Source organism: Fukomys damarensis, unplaced genomic scaffold (assembly GCF_012274545.1).
Source record: "Fukomys damarensis isolate Sample0158 unplaced genomic scaffold, DMR_v1.0_HiC HiC_scaffold_9, whole genome shotgun sequence".
NCBI lineage: Eukaryota > Metazoa > Chordata > Mammalia > Rodentia > Bathyergidae > Fukomys > Fukomys damarensis.
Genome location: NW_022900921.1, coordinates 451,228 through 463,162, shown reverse-complemented (window position 1 = coordinate 463,162; position 11,935 = coordinate 451,228). Strand labels below are relative to the sequence as shown.

The 11,935-nt window shown below is 47.2% G+C and overlaps 1 pseudogene; it reads right to left on the bottom strand.

The window, feature by feature from the left end:
- Window positions 1-9,579: 9,579 nt before the first annotated feature.
- Window positions 9,580-9,829, bottom strand: LOC104862030 (annotated as a pseudogene).
- Window positions 9,830-11,935: the final 2,106 nt, after the last annotated feature.

Sequence of the window (11,935 nt, the reverse complement as noted above, 5' to 3'; positions counted from 1 at the left end):
AAGTTTTGTTCCAATCTGAGGTTATCTTGGTTATTCTCTGTCTCTTGAATTTTCATACGAACTTTAGGATCACCTTGTCAGCCAAGACTTTTACAAAAGGTTTGTTAAATCTACAGATGACCTGGGGAGGGGATATTGCTTTCTTACCAGTACTGCCCCACAGCCATGAACTTGGGGTATTGGACCATTCCTTTCAGTCTTCTTTGCCTTCTTTCCCCAATCAAATCTAGTTTTTACTATACACATTTTACATTTTGTTGTTCCTGTTTTTGCTATTTGTAGGATGATTCATACTAAGTAATTGTACACATTTGTCGGGTACAATGTGATACACTGTGTGAGGATCAAGTTGGGTTAATCGGCATGCCTGTTTAACATTTATCACTTATGTGGTGAGAACAATAAAAGTCTTCTCTTGCAAAGCAGTTTTGCTGTTATCTGTATTTCACAGAAGGGGAAGCTGAGGCTTGGAGAGAGCCCACCCTGCATTCTGACCCAGCTGGAGCATGGGGTTTAGGACTGAGCAGCCCTTCCTGCAGACTTCTCCTGATACTGGGCTTCGAGCCATCTTCTCAAGACAGGTGCAGGGTGCCTCTTTCTGACTTGGGGAAGAGGTCTCCACAGAGGGGCTGGGGAGAGAGAGACCCAGCGCAGAGAGTCAGCTGCTCACATCACAGGCCCTAGAGGCCAGGCCCTGCTGCCTGGGATGCGACCCTGGGCACTCGAAAGGGCAGGGCCTCTCGGATCCCCTCCTGAGAGACATTCAAGGCATCCAAGGAGCAAAGACACAAAGCCTGTGCCCTATGAGACAGCTTTGCAGAAACGCGTGAGACCTTGCCTCTGAGGGCAGAGTCTCCACACTGGCGCAGGCCCTTGCTGGTCAGATGGGATCTGGACACCTGTCCCCGCCTTTGACATCCAGGGGAGGGGCCTCCCCAGCGCCCGGCAGCCCTGGTGGTTCTGAGGCTCAGCCTGGGAAGACCCTCGGCCAGGAGAGGATCGAGTCGTGTGCACACGTGTGCTCTGCAGAGCGCTGGCTCACCGGCACTCAACTCCGCGTCCCCGGCTCAGTCTCAGAGCCACGGAAGCAGCACTGGGACATTTCCCAGTTCTGCATTCCCTGTGCCGCTCACTTGCTCACGTTCCCCATGCCAACACACAGGTTAACATTAGCATTTATCCTCACCGTAACAGTGGCGAGCTCTTGGGTTCAATGTGCTGACTATAAAATCTATTAAAATAAGCACACAGTAGTGACTGCAGATAGCGACAAGGGTGGCACTGGTGACTTCAGTTCCCAGCTCAGCCCAAAGAGGCAGGGCTGCTGGCCTGAGTGGGGTGGAAGACATGTGGCTGGGGGCGAGGGTGATTTCAGAAATGTCCGAGTAGGTTCTCAGGGGGACTGTTCCCTAATCCAGGCTGAGCTCAGAGCCACCACCTTGCAGGCAGCAGGTGGCCCTGGAGGCAGAGGCTGAGGCTGGGCAGCGCTTTCCTCATGCTGTGGAGGCTTCTGGCAGGCACAGCGGCCCAGGAAGTTGCTGAAATGGCCACACTGAGTGCCCACTTAATCTCTCAGGACTCCGCCTCGCAGGGCCCATCCATCCTGTCCTGCAGGAATGAACTCCAGCTCTGGGCACCCCCGGGGCCATCCAGCTAGCACAGGTGCAGGTGGAGGTGCTGCCTGTGCAGGTGCCTCTGAGGCTAATCCTTTTTTTTTTCAAAAAAGATTCTCCACAAGGGAGAATACAGAAACACCAGTGCTGTGGCAACGCCAGCTGCCAAGTCCGGGCAGGGGCTAATCCTTCTGACTCCTGGGTAATGCAGGGCCCAGCCTCTGGCTACAGCCCACCTTGGTCAGTCTGGAGGCGGGCTGCAGACACAGGGATTGGTGAGGGGGACAACAGAACTTTCTTAGGGGGCAGGAGGGGCCAGGCGTGCACAGTGAGGGGCAGCCTGGCCCAAGATCCACCCACAACACTCTCCCCAGGACGGCAGTGTCCAGCCATCTGCACACCAGCCCAGCCGCAGCCCTGCCACCCTGGGCCCATCCAGCCCCGCCTTTGTCATGCTCGGTTCGAGCTGTGCTCACTCTGGCGGCTTCCCCAAAGACACAGCTGTCCATAAGCCCCACTTTTAGCTTCTGCTGTGCCCCAGCAGAGGCCCTGAGACCAGGATGCAGGGAGGCCAGTGTGAGGCAAGCATGCTGAACCAGCGGGAGACCTGGGAGTTCCCTCCCAAGACCTGGCCCGCTTGCAGCTGCCCAGCATCTGCTCTTACTTCTGACAACCAAACCCACACGTCCTGGCTCTCTGCTCTGCCCAGGAGAACACAGCCCCACTGCCTCTCCAGGAAGAAACTGTCTCGGGCAGCCGTGGTCTGGGATGGCAGCACGTGCCCTGGCTGGGCCACCAGACTCAGGGTGATGACGTGAATGGCCAGGGCAGAGATTCTCTCTCTGCTCAGGCAGTGTGGCGGGTGGGAGGCAAGCGAGGAGCTTCTTTCACAAGAAGCCCACAGGGAGAAAGCGGAGGCAAAGGTCACACTATAGTTCAAGCCAGGCCTGAAGTCTCCCCCTAGGCCCTCTCCTCACAGAAGCAACCACATTCTCCTTTTGAGCACAAGGCTGTTGGAGGTAGTTTGCACGCCAGCAGTGCCCAGAGTCTTACTAGCCCAGGCTCCAGAGACTGATACTGTGGGAATCCGGGAAGTACCGTTACCAGCCAGTGACTGCTACACAGTCAGCTGTGGGCTGGGGAAAGTCATGTTAGTTTGCCTTCTGCTGCTATAACTGAACACCTCAGACTAGGCAGGCGGTCTATAAAGAAAAGGGGTTTATTTTGGCTCACAGTTCTGGAGAATAGGAAGTCCAAGCTCATGGTGCATCCACCTGGCAAGGGGTTGTTCTACTCACCTTACGGCAGAAAAGCTGAAGGTAAAGGAGGCGTGCGTGAAGGAGATACACAAGGGACCGCCTCACTTGAAACAGTCTGCTTCTGTGGAAACGAATCCAGTCCCTGAGAGTAGCCTTACTCCCTCCGTAAGGGTGAAGCCTCGCGGCCCAAGTGCCTTACAAAGCCCCACAATTTTTTAACACCGTTACATTGGAAATCAAACTTCAGCATGAATTCCAGGGTAGAGAAACCATGCCCAGGCCGCAGCGGAAGGGCAGCAGCTTTGCACACAGGCTGAGCAGAAGGCAGCAGAGGTCACTGTGCCCTCACATGCCCATCAGTGGCGGGCCTGATGTGCACAGATGGCCTGCAAGGTGGCACTGGGAAGTACCAGTCATGGGAGACATCTTGGAGGAAGCAAGGTAGGGTCAGCATCCAGGCCACAGGGAGAGCATAGGCCGAAAGAAGGGTCAGTGTGGCTGGAGTGGGTGAGGGAGGCCCTTGTCGGAGGGTTTGGTGGTGGTTTGCCGGAGGGAAGTCCTGGGTTTGCAGGGACCAGGAATGAGGTGGGCAGCTGGGAAGGTGTTGCCCATGGGTCACACTCACTGGACAGAGGTGGGGACGGCGGCAGACGAGAGCTCACTAGCTCCCGCGGTCCGAAGTGAGTCCCCTCACCCCGGGGATAGAAGGGAGAATAGTTTGGCGGGATGAGGGGAAATACAAAGTGGGGAGCATGTGAGTCTTGCAGGTGCAGAAAAAAGGTTGGAAGGGTTCAGGAATGAAGGGCTGGACCCTGGGCCACAGCTACAGAGCAGGATGGAGGAGCAGGAGGCACAGCAAGCCCGGAGGTGTGAGGAACCTGGGGAACCCCCAAGCTACTCCGGAGGACAGCATGAGGTGGAAAACAGACAGAGACAACTAGGCAATCATCGCAAATACCAAAGTGACACAGTGATCAGTTCCAAAGCTACCAAGGGCAGCGGGACTTACTGTGCTCTGAGTGGCAGGAGGGAGGGACAGCACTAGGATGTGGGGAAGGCAAATGGCTGGTCCTTCCACTCAGTGCAGACCATGCAGCTGGTGAAAGAAGGCACAGGAGTCCGGGAAGAACTTCTGTGCTGCACGAGAAAAGTCAAACCACGCGAGCTGTCCTTAGCAGGGAGAAAAACAATTCGCAACTGCATGTGCCAGGAGAGTGTGGTGCATTAAATGAGTAGGAGTTACCATCAAAGTGGACAAGAGGTTTTAGTTTTCTCCTTTACTCCTTTCTGCGTTTCCAACTCCCTCTGCCCTTGCAATGTGTTTATGATTTTAACAAACAGAAAAGCAGAAAGGGATTTCCAGTTTGGAGAAAAGAAAAGAAAGCCAAAGAGAGAAGGGTGGAGGAGGGATGATCACGCTGCTGGTGAGGCTCAGGCTGTCACTGCTCCGCAGGAAGCCAGCCAGCTGGTTACATGGAAAGGCAGCCGCTGCCAGCCACTCAGGAGGCTGCAGAGGCGATGATACGTCCAAGCACAGAGGGCACCCGGAGCGTGGTGAAAGGCAAGGACGACCACTTCCAAGTCACCTGTCGAAGTGTTTGGCATAAAGGGTTGACTGGCCACTCCTTCAGACACCTAACAGCCACGAGGTTGCCTCCTTCCTGGAGCCAGCACCACACCACGGCTACTCTTTGACAGGGGCTCCAAGACCCAAAGACAGCAGGAAACGAACTGGCACAGGCTTGCACTGAACAGCTTGCAGGCGCAGATGAGGATGTGATGTCGCTGCTCCCGGTGCCGGTGCTCAGTCTGCAGGCTCAGGGGCCCTGCCTGTACCCCAGACTAGTCTGGCTACTCCGCCTCCTGCCCAAGGGCAGCCAGACCCTTGCCCTCATACCTCTGGCTCCTCTTTTCAGCCTCGGTTGTTTGTATTTAAGTCTTTACTAAGTGTAATGTGCAACCTGAAAATCACATATTTTGAAGAGTGCAGCAAGCAGCCAGCACTGACTGAGAAGCAGGACCTTCAGCTGTTCAGGAGCCCCCAGTGCCACCCTGCTCACGAAGCCCCTCACTTCAGAGGAAGAACAGGATGGTTTGCCACACTGGAAACCATCACTGTTGGTATCAAATTTTGAAGTTTGCAACACGTGGCGGCCAGGCAGGTATGTGCTCTGGAGCAGGAAGAAGACATGCCCTGCGAGGCCAGCCCTGTGTGATCCCAAAGGTTTGGACCCGAGCTGGGGTGCTGGGCCTCCTCCCATGCTGATCAGGAAGTGGCCGCCTGATGCTCCATACCCACCCCTCATCTACAAGGATGAAGTAAGGACACTAGCAACAGTGGACTCACAGCAAAATTAGGATATTTCCTTCAAAAGATAGACTGAGCATTCCTAAATCTGAAAACCTGCAAAGCCCCCAAAACTAAAGCCTTTTAGCCGGGCATGGTGGTGCACGCCTGTAATCCCAGCACTCGGGAGGCTGAGGCAGGAGGATCGCTGTGAGTTCGAGACCAGCCTGGGCTACATAGGGAGTTCCAGGTCAGTCTCAACAACACAGTGAGATCCTGTCTCAAAAAACAAACAAAACAAACAAAAAAACCCAAAAAATAAAAAACAAAAAACCAAACCTAAACCCTTTTGACCACCAGGAAGATACAACTAGAAAATGTCACACCACAAAACTTCATGTTCACAATTACTTAAAATACTGTACAAAATTAGCTTCCAGTTACATGTTTAAGTTATATATGAAACATAAGTGAACTTTATGTGTAGACTTGGGCCTCATCCCTACAATATCTCATTATGCAAAGGAAACTATTTCACCACCAAATTGAGATCTGAAGCAAGCATTGTAGATGAGGAATACTCACTCATCCTGGGTCTTTAAACTGTTTCAAGCAAAGATAATAATGTAGTGCAGGGCATAGAGATAGGGGAATAAAATGTACGACAGTAACAGGACGGTTATGTGCTGAACCATGTCTTCTCCAGATCTGACATTCTGACCCCCAGAACTTAAAACATGGCCCTGTTTGGGAACAGTACCGCTGCACAGAGGTAATCAGCTGGGATGAGGCCAAACTACAGGGGAGTGGTCCACTGTCCAATACACCTGATGCCTTCTGAGAAAAGGAGGCACACCTGTGACAGTAAACTCGGAGGCTAGAGTCACGCTGCTTCAAGCCAAGGAAGGTGGAGACTTCTGGAGGATCAATGAAAGCAAGAGAGAGAGCGGGATGGACTCTACCCTCGGTTCCAAAGGGAGCCTGGCTATGAAGACACTATGGATTTCCAGCTTTAGCACTGTGAGAGAAAGACATTTCTGTTGTTTTAAGCCATCTGGGGGACATTTTACCAGGGAAACCCTAGGAAACACATAGGAGTGCACAAGGCTGAGCATAGAGAATGGCTATCTTGCAGGTATGTGAAGTAACTCAACACCACCTGAAGGTAGCTGTGATAAATTATTGCTGGTGTGGTAGGAAGAGCTCTAAGGTGGACCTCAAATTCCTACTCTGGGGCGTGTGTGTGTGTGTGTGTGTGTGTGTGTGTGTGTACACACATACACATATATATATACACACACACACCCCACCCGTACCGGGGATCAAACTCAGGACCTTGCAGTTGTAAGGCAGGCGGCAGCACCACTGAGCTAAATCCCTGGCCCCTCTGGTGTATGTATCTTGTTAATCCCCTCTTCCTGAGTGTGGGCAGGACTATGAATCTGACAGATGTCATTCCTATACGTAGGTTATATTATCTTCCAAAGATGAAAGGAATTTTGCAAATTTAATTAAGACCCTTAATCACATGACCTTGAGTTAATCAAGAGGGGGACTAACCTAGATGATCCTGACCTAGTCAGGTGAGCTCTTTAAAAGATCTAGAAGACAGGGATTTCTCAAAGAAAAATGAGTTGTACTGCTGCAAGGAAATGAATGTTGCCACCAGCCACGTAATATAAGGAGGCCCTAGGCCTCAGGTAACACCCCAGCTGAACTTGTCAGTCCATTTGGAGAGTAACCATGTAAGCTGTCTCTGGACATCTGACTCTTGGAAAGTCTGAAATAATAAATATGTGCTTTACTTCGCTAAGAGTACTTTAATGTTTTAGATGGCCACAAAAAATACATGTATATTATGACACCTAACTCAAAATTAAAATAATAGAACAAGGGGTTACAGCTAACAAGCAGCAAAGGATTTAAATAGAATCATAATGTCATGTGGGGGTACAAGATCCCAATGATAAATGTAACTGAACTGTATACTTGAAAAGTACCCATAAACTCAATGAAAAAAAAAAAAAGAAGCACAAAACAGAAGTAATTAATCAAAAAGAAAAAAGAAAAAAATAAATAGCAAGATAGATGGTTTGAATCCAACAACATCAGTAATCACATTAAATATAAATGGTGTAAGCAAGCCAACTAAAAGGCAGAGATTTTCAGATGGGATAAGAAGGCAATCACCACATAAATGGTGTCTCCAAGAATCCTGGTTCACTTTGGAAATCGGTATGGAGATTCCTCAAAAAACTAAAAATAGAAATTCCATTTGACCTAGCTATTCCCTTCCTAGGTATCTTCCCAAGAGTTAAAGACATGCTAGAGTGATGTATGCATAGACATGTTTATTGCAGCATGACTCATAATAGCTAAATCTGAGAAACAGCCTATATGTCCATAATGGATTAAAAAATGTGGTATTTATGTAGTGATACCCTGCCATAAAGAAAGATAAACTTGAGTCACTAGTAGGGAAATGGATTTACCTTGTGGGTATAATGTTAAGTGAAGTAAATCAGACATATAAGCTTAAATAGCGCATGGTCTCGCTTATATGGAAAACTCCATAGATAAATAAAGTATAAAATAAAAGAAAGATAATAGGAAAAAAGAGAAAAAAGTTATTGTAATGTAGCAAGGACGATGTTCTAAAAGTGTACCTTGATTTAATATAATTGTCTTATGCATTTTTTTATGATTTTGGCCCATCAGTATGATTGTTCACCTGTGTATATAATAATTAACTTTGTAAAGACATATAAGATAAATGAAAGAATTGGACACAAACAAAATAAAAGGGGATGGAAAGAAGGGGAAAAAGACTTGAGATGTGCTATGTACATGTACCAATTCCCCACAACAAATGTAATCATTCTGTACTGCAAACATGTGCTAATAAAAATTCAGAAAAGAACCCAGGTTTAAGTTTAGAAACACAAATAGGTTAAAAGCAAAAGGACTAAAAGACAAAAGAAAGCTGGTATGTTGATATTGTAATTATTATGTATATATTATATATTATAAATAAATACATATATATTGGGGGGGTACCAGGGGTCAAACTTGGGACCTTGTGCTTACGAGGCAGGCAGTGGGACCACTGAGCTAAATCCCTAGCCCTATGTATATATTATTATTGTACTAGGCTTCCTATCAAAGAGTATTACCACAGATAAAGAACATCATTTCAAAAATGACAAAGGGGCCAATTCATAAAGAGCACAGAACCATCCCAAACATGTATCAGCTAGTGTGAAGCAAAAGCTGTTAGAACTTGAGAATGAGCAAATGCACACCTGTATTTGAGATTTTACATCTTCTGTAACAATGGAGTCAACAAAGGAGATGCATAGGCCATGCAGATAGGAAGTCTCCAAGGATGAGGGACACTTGACTATCACCAAGCAACTTTATCTGTCCAACATTTACTAGACTGTGTGTCCCTCCTCACACCACTGAATTCACATGCATTTCAAACGTGCACATGTATCAGTTGGCTTTCCATTATTTTAACAAATACTTGTAAAACTCAACTTATAGAGAAAAAGGTTTATTTCAGTTCACAGTCTTGGAGGTCTAAGTTCACGGCTGGTTGGACCCTTTGCTTTGGTTCCGAGGTACCCCATGATGGCAGGAGAACATGGCTGGGCTGTGGAAGAGCACCGGGGGATGCAGTACACTCCCACATTCCCATCAAGGCTGCGCCCCTGGCTGGAGGGCCATCCACCAGGCCCTAACTGTTATGGCTTCCACCACCTTCCATGGGCACCAATTGGACCCTACCTCTAACACATGGGCCTTTGGGCAAATTCAGCCTCTCAACCACACCAACGTCCATAGAGCACCTTCTGGGCTGTGAGGCCAGGATCAGAAAGCTTAAAAGGATCAAGCAATAGAAGATACATTCTTAGAACACAGGGGAGGTAATTTAGGTATCATTAACAAAAAATAACTTTAAAAGACCCCAGATTTGGTTGTTAGGGCTAAATACAAGAAAAGATGTGCAAGGTAAAACATGGCTGAGAGAAGGGACAGATCTAAATAAATATCTGCAAATCAGAAATTCAGTATTATAAAGATTTCAATTTTCTCAAATTGATAGAAATAGATGTTAGAAATTAATAAACTGATTATAAAATCTATTTCAAAATACAAAGAAACTAGAACAGCCAAATTAGTGTGAAAATGTATAATAGGCTGGAGCACCTGCAGTAGAATCTTCAAGACTTACACGGATACCAGTCATCGAGAGAGGAGTGTTGGCATCAAGACAGAGAACCGAACACAGAGTCAAGGAGCACAGCCACACCTATGTGATCAGTGAGTCTTTCAAGAAGACGCAAATGCATCTTTTTGTGTGTGTACGCTTTCTATTAATTTATGACAAATGTTCCACATCTACAACTCTCTCCACTCACAAGTTCTTAGAGATGATGCCATCTCCCTCGGCCAATGGTAGAATACTCATCTGATTCACCCATCCTGCAAACAGCCCTGCAGATGGTGCAGGTTTTAAAGCGGTCATTAAACCTGCCAATGACCTTGTCAACTTCAGCCATGTTCATGTGGATGGACACGTGGTCCTTGGCACCAATAATGTGGTTGCTGGAGGAGCATTTCCGCGGCATGCACAGGTCCATGAACTCACCCACATCGTTCTGCATGTCGAGGCCTAAAGGCAAACGCATCTTTAGGGGAAAAAATGGGCATTTAAACAAACAGTGTTGGAACAATTGGTTAACCTGATGTAAAAAACTGAAAGCGATCTATTTTTTCCCACCAAAGACAAAAGTGAACCAAAAACTGATCAAACACAACAACAAACCTTACAACAATAAAGTTTCAAGAGACAACAAATGTAGGAGACAATCTTTATAACCTTGGGATATATAAAAATCCCTTGAATATCAAAACATGATCAAAAAGAAAAAAATTAACAAAGCAGACATCATCAAAATCATGAACTTCTGCTCTTCAAAATCACTGTTAAGAGAAAATGTCAATCACATGGTGGGGGAGGGGATTTAGAAATCACATATAATCAAAACTTTGTGTTCAGAATAGATACAGAACCCAGAAAACAAACCCAAGTATTAGGGCGAAATTAAAAAAAAAAAAAAGAAAAAGAAAGTAGGCAAAATACTTGGCCCGAAACTTCTTCCAAGAAGATTTACAGATGGTAGCATAAGGAGATTCTCACATCATTAGTCACTGGGGTAAGGAGAATTAATGTCACATTAAGATACCAATATTCAGGCTGGGGATTTAGTTCAGTGGTTCTACCACCTGCCTCAGAAACACAAGGTCCTGAGTTTGATCCCCACTACCAAAAACAAAACAAAACAAAAAACCAATATTCACTATCACAATGGCTAAAATTTAAAAAGCTGACATTATCAAATGTAAGGATGAGGAACAGCTAGAATTTTGTTGCTAGAAGGAACATATAACAACTCAATCACTTTAGAAAGGAATTTGGCATTTTTTAAAAAAAGTTAAACACAGGCTGGGGATTTAGCTCAGTGGTGCTGCCGCCTACCTCGTAAGCTCATAAGCGCAAGGTCCCAATTTCAATCCCCAGTACTCCAAAAAAAAAAAACAAGAAAGTTAAACATGAGTTGGGTGTGGTGGTATACACCTGGGAGGTGGGGTCAAGAGGATCACATGTCCTAGCCCAGCCCAGGAAATTTAGCATTTTAACAAGACCCATCTGGAAACAGAAAGGGCTAGGGGCACAGCTCAGGTCAAGTCCCTGGGATCAATACCCGCAACCAAAAACAAAACAAAAGAAAAAAGGTTGAACGCAAATTTAGCATATCATCAGGAGATTTCAGTTACAGACTGATACATAAATGTTCACAGCAACTTCGTTCATAATGGTCCCAAAGCACAAAAAACCCACAGGTCCATCTGCAGATGCAATGGACACAGAATTAGTTTTTTATTTGCTGTGCAACAATTACCACGAACTTGGTGATGAAAATAAGAATTCTTGCTCTAAAGTAAGATCCCCCTTGGGCTAAGATAACAACATTTGAAATTATTAATTTCAGGAGAAGTGTTAGACCCGAGAGTTATGAAAATAAAGTACCTCTCACTCAAAGGCACACACCGGAGTCGAGGGGAGCTGGTAACCGTCTTAGATCCGCCTTAAAACCCAGCAGGGCGATAGAAGGGTCAGAGGGAGGACTGTGGGCAGCTGCGCTTCTGACAGTTTCCACAGGAAAAGGCCGGGACAAGCAAGGTTTGACTTCTTCCCAGAAAGTGGCACCTGGCCTGGACACTGTGTGGCCTTGGGATTTTAGAGGGCAGCCTGCAGGTCCTCCCTGTGCAGGCGGGGGATGAAGACAGCGGCAGGAAGGGACCTGGGCTCCACGTCCGTCTCCTCGTTAAGGTGAGTGGCAAGGCCACCGATCGTGTTTATTATGAGAAATGCGCATCTGTCAAGAACTCTGTGCATGAAAGTGGTCAGAGCACAATAACCTACCTAATGTGTTCCTCTCATACTCACTGTTTGTGAAATAGAAGCGCATCTTCCCAGGCAGATGTTTCAGAACTGCAGCATGTGGACATTTAAGGTCCTTTTCATCATCCAAAGTGCTAATACAATGCGGCTATGCTCATGCAGAAACGTCTGCTTCCCAGCCGCAGGCCACTGGGGACCTGCAGTTCACATCCCGGGAACAAGTGCCACACGCTCTGTCACCTCAGCCTCTGTAAACCTCTCCCCACCTTGCCTCGCATGCATTTACAAATCCACTGAGTGTGCG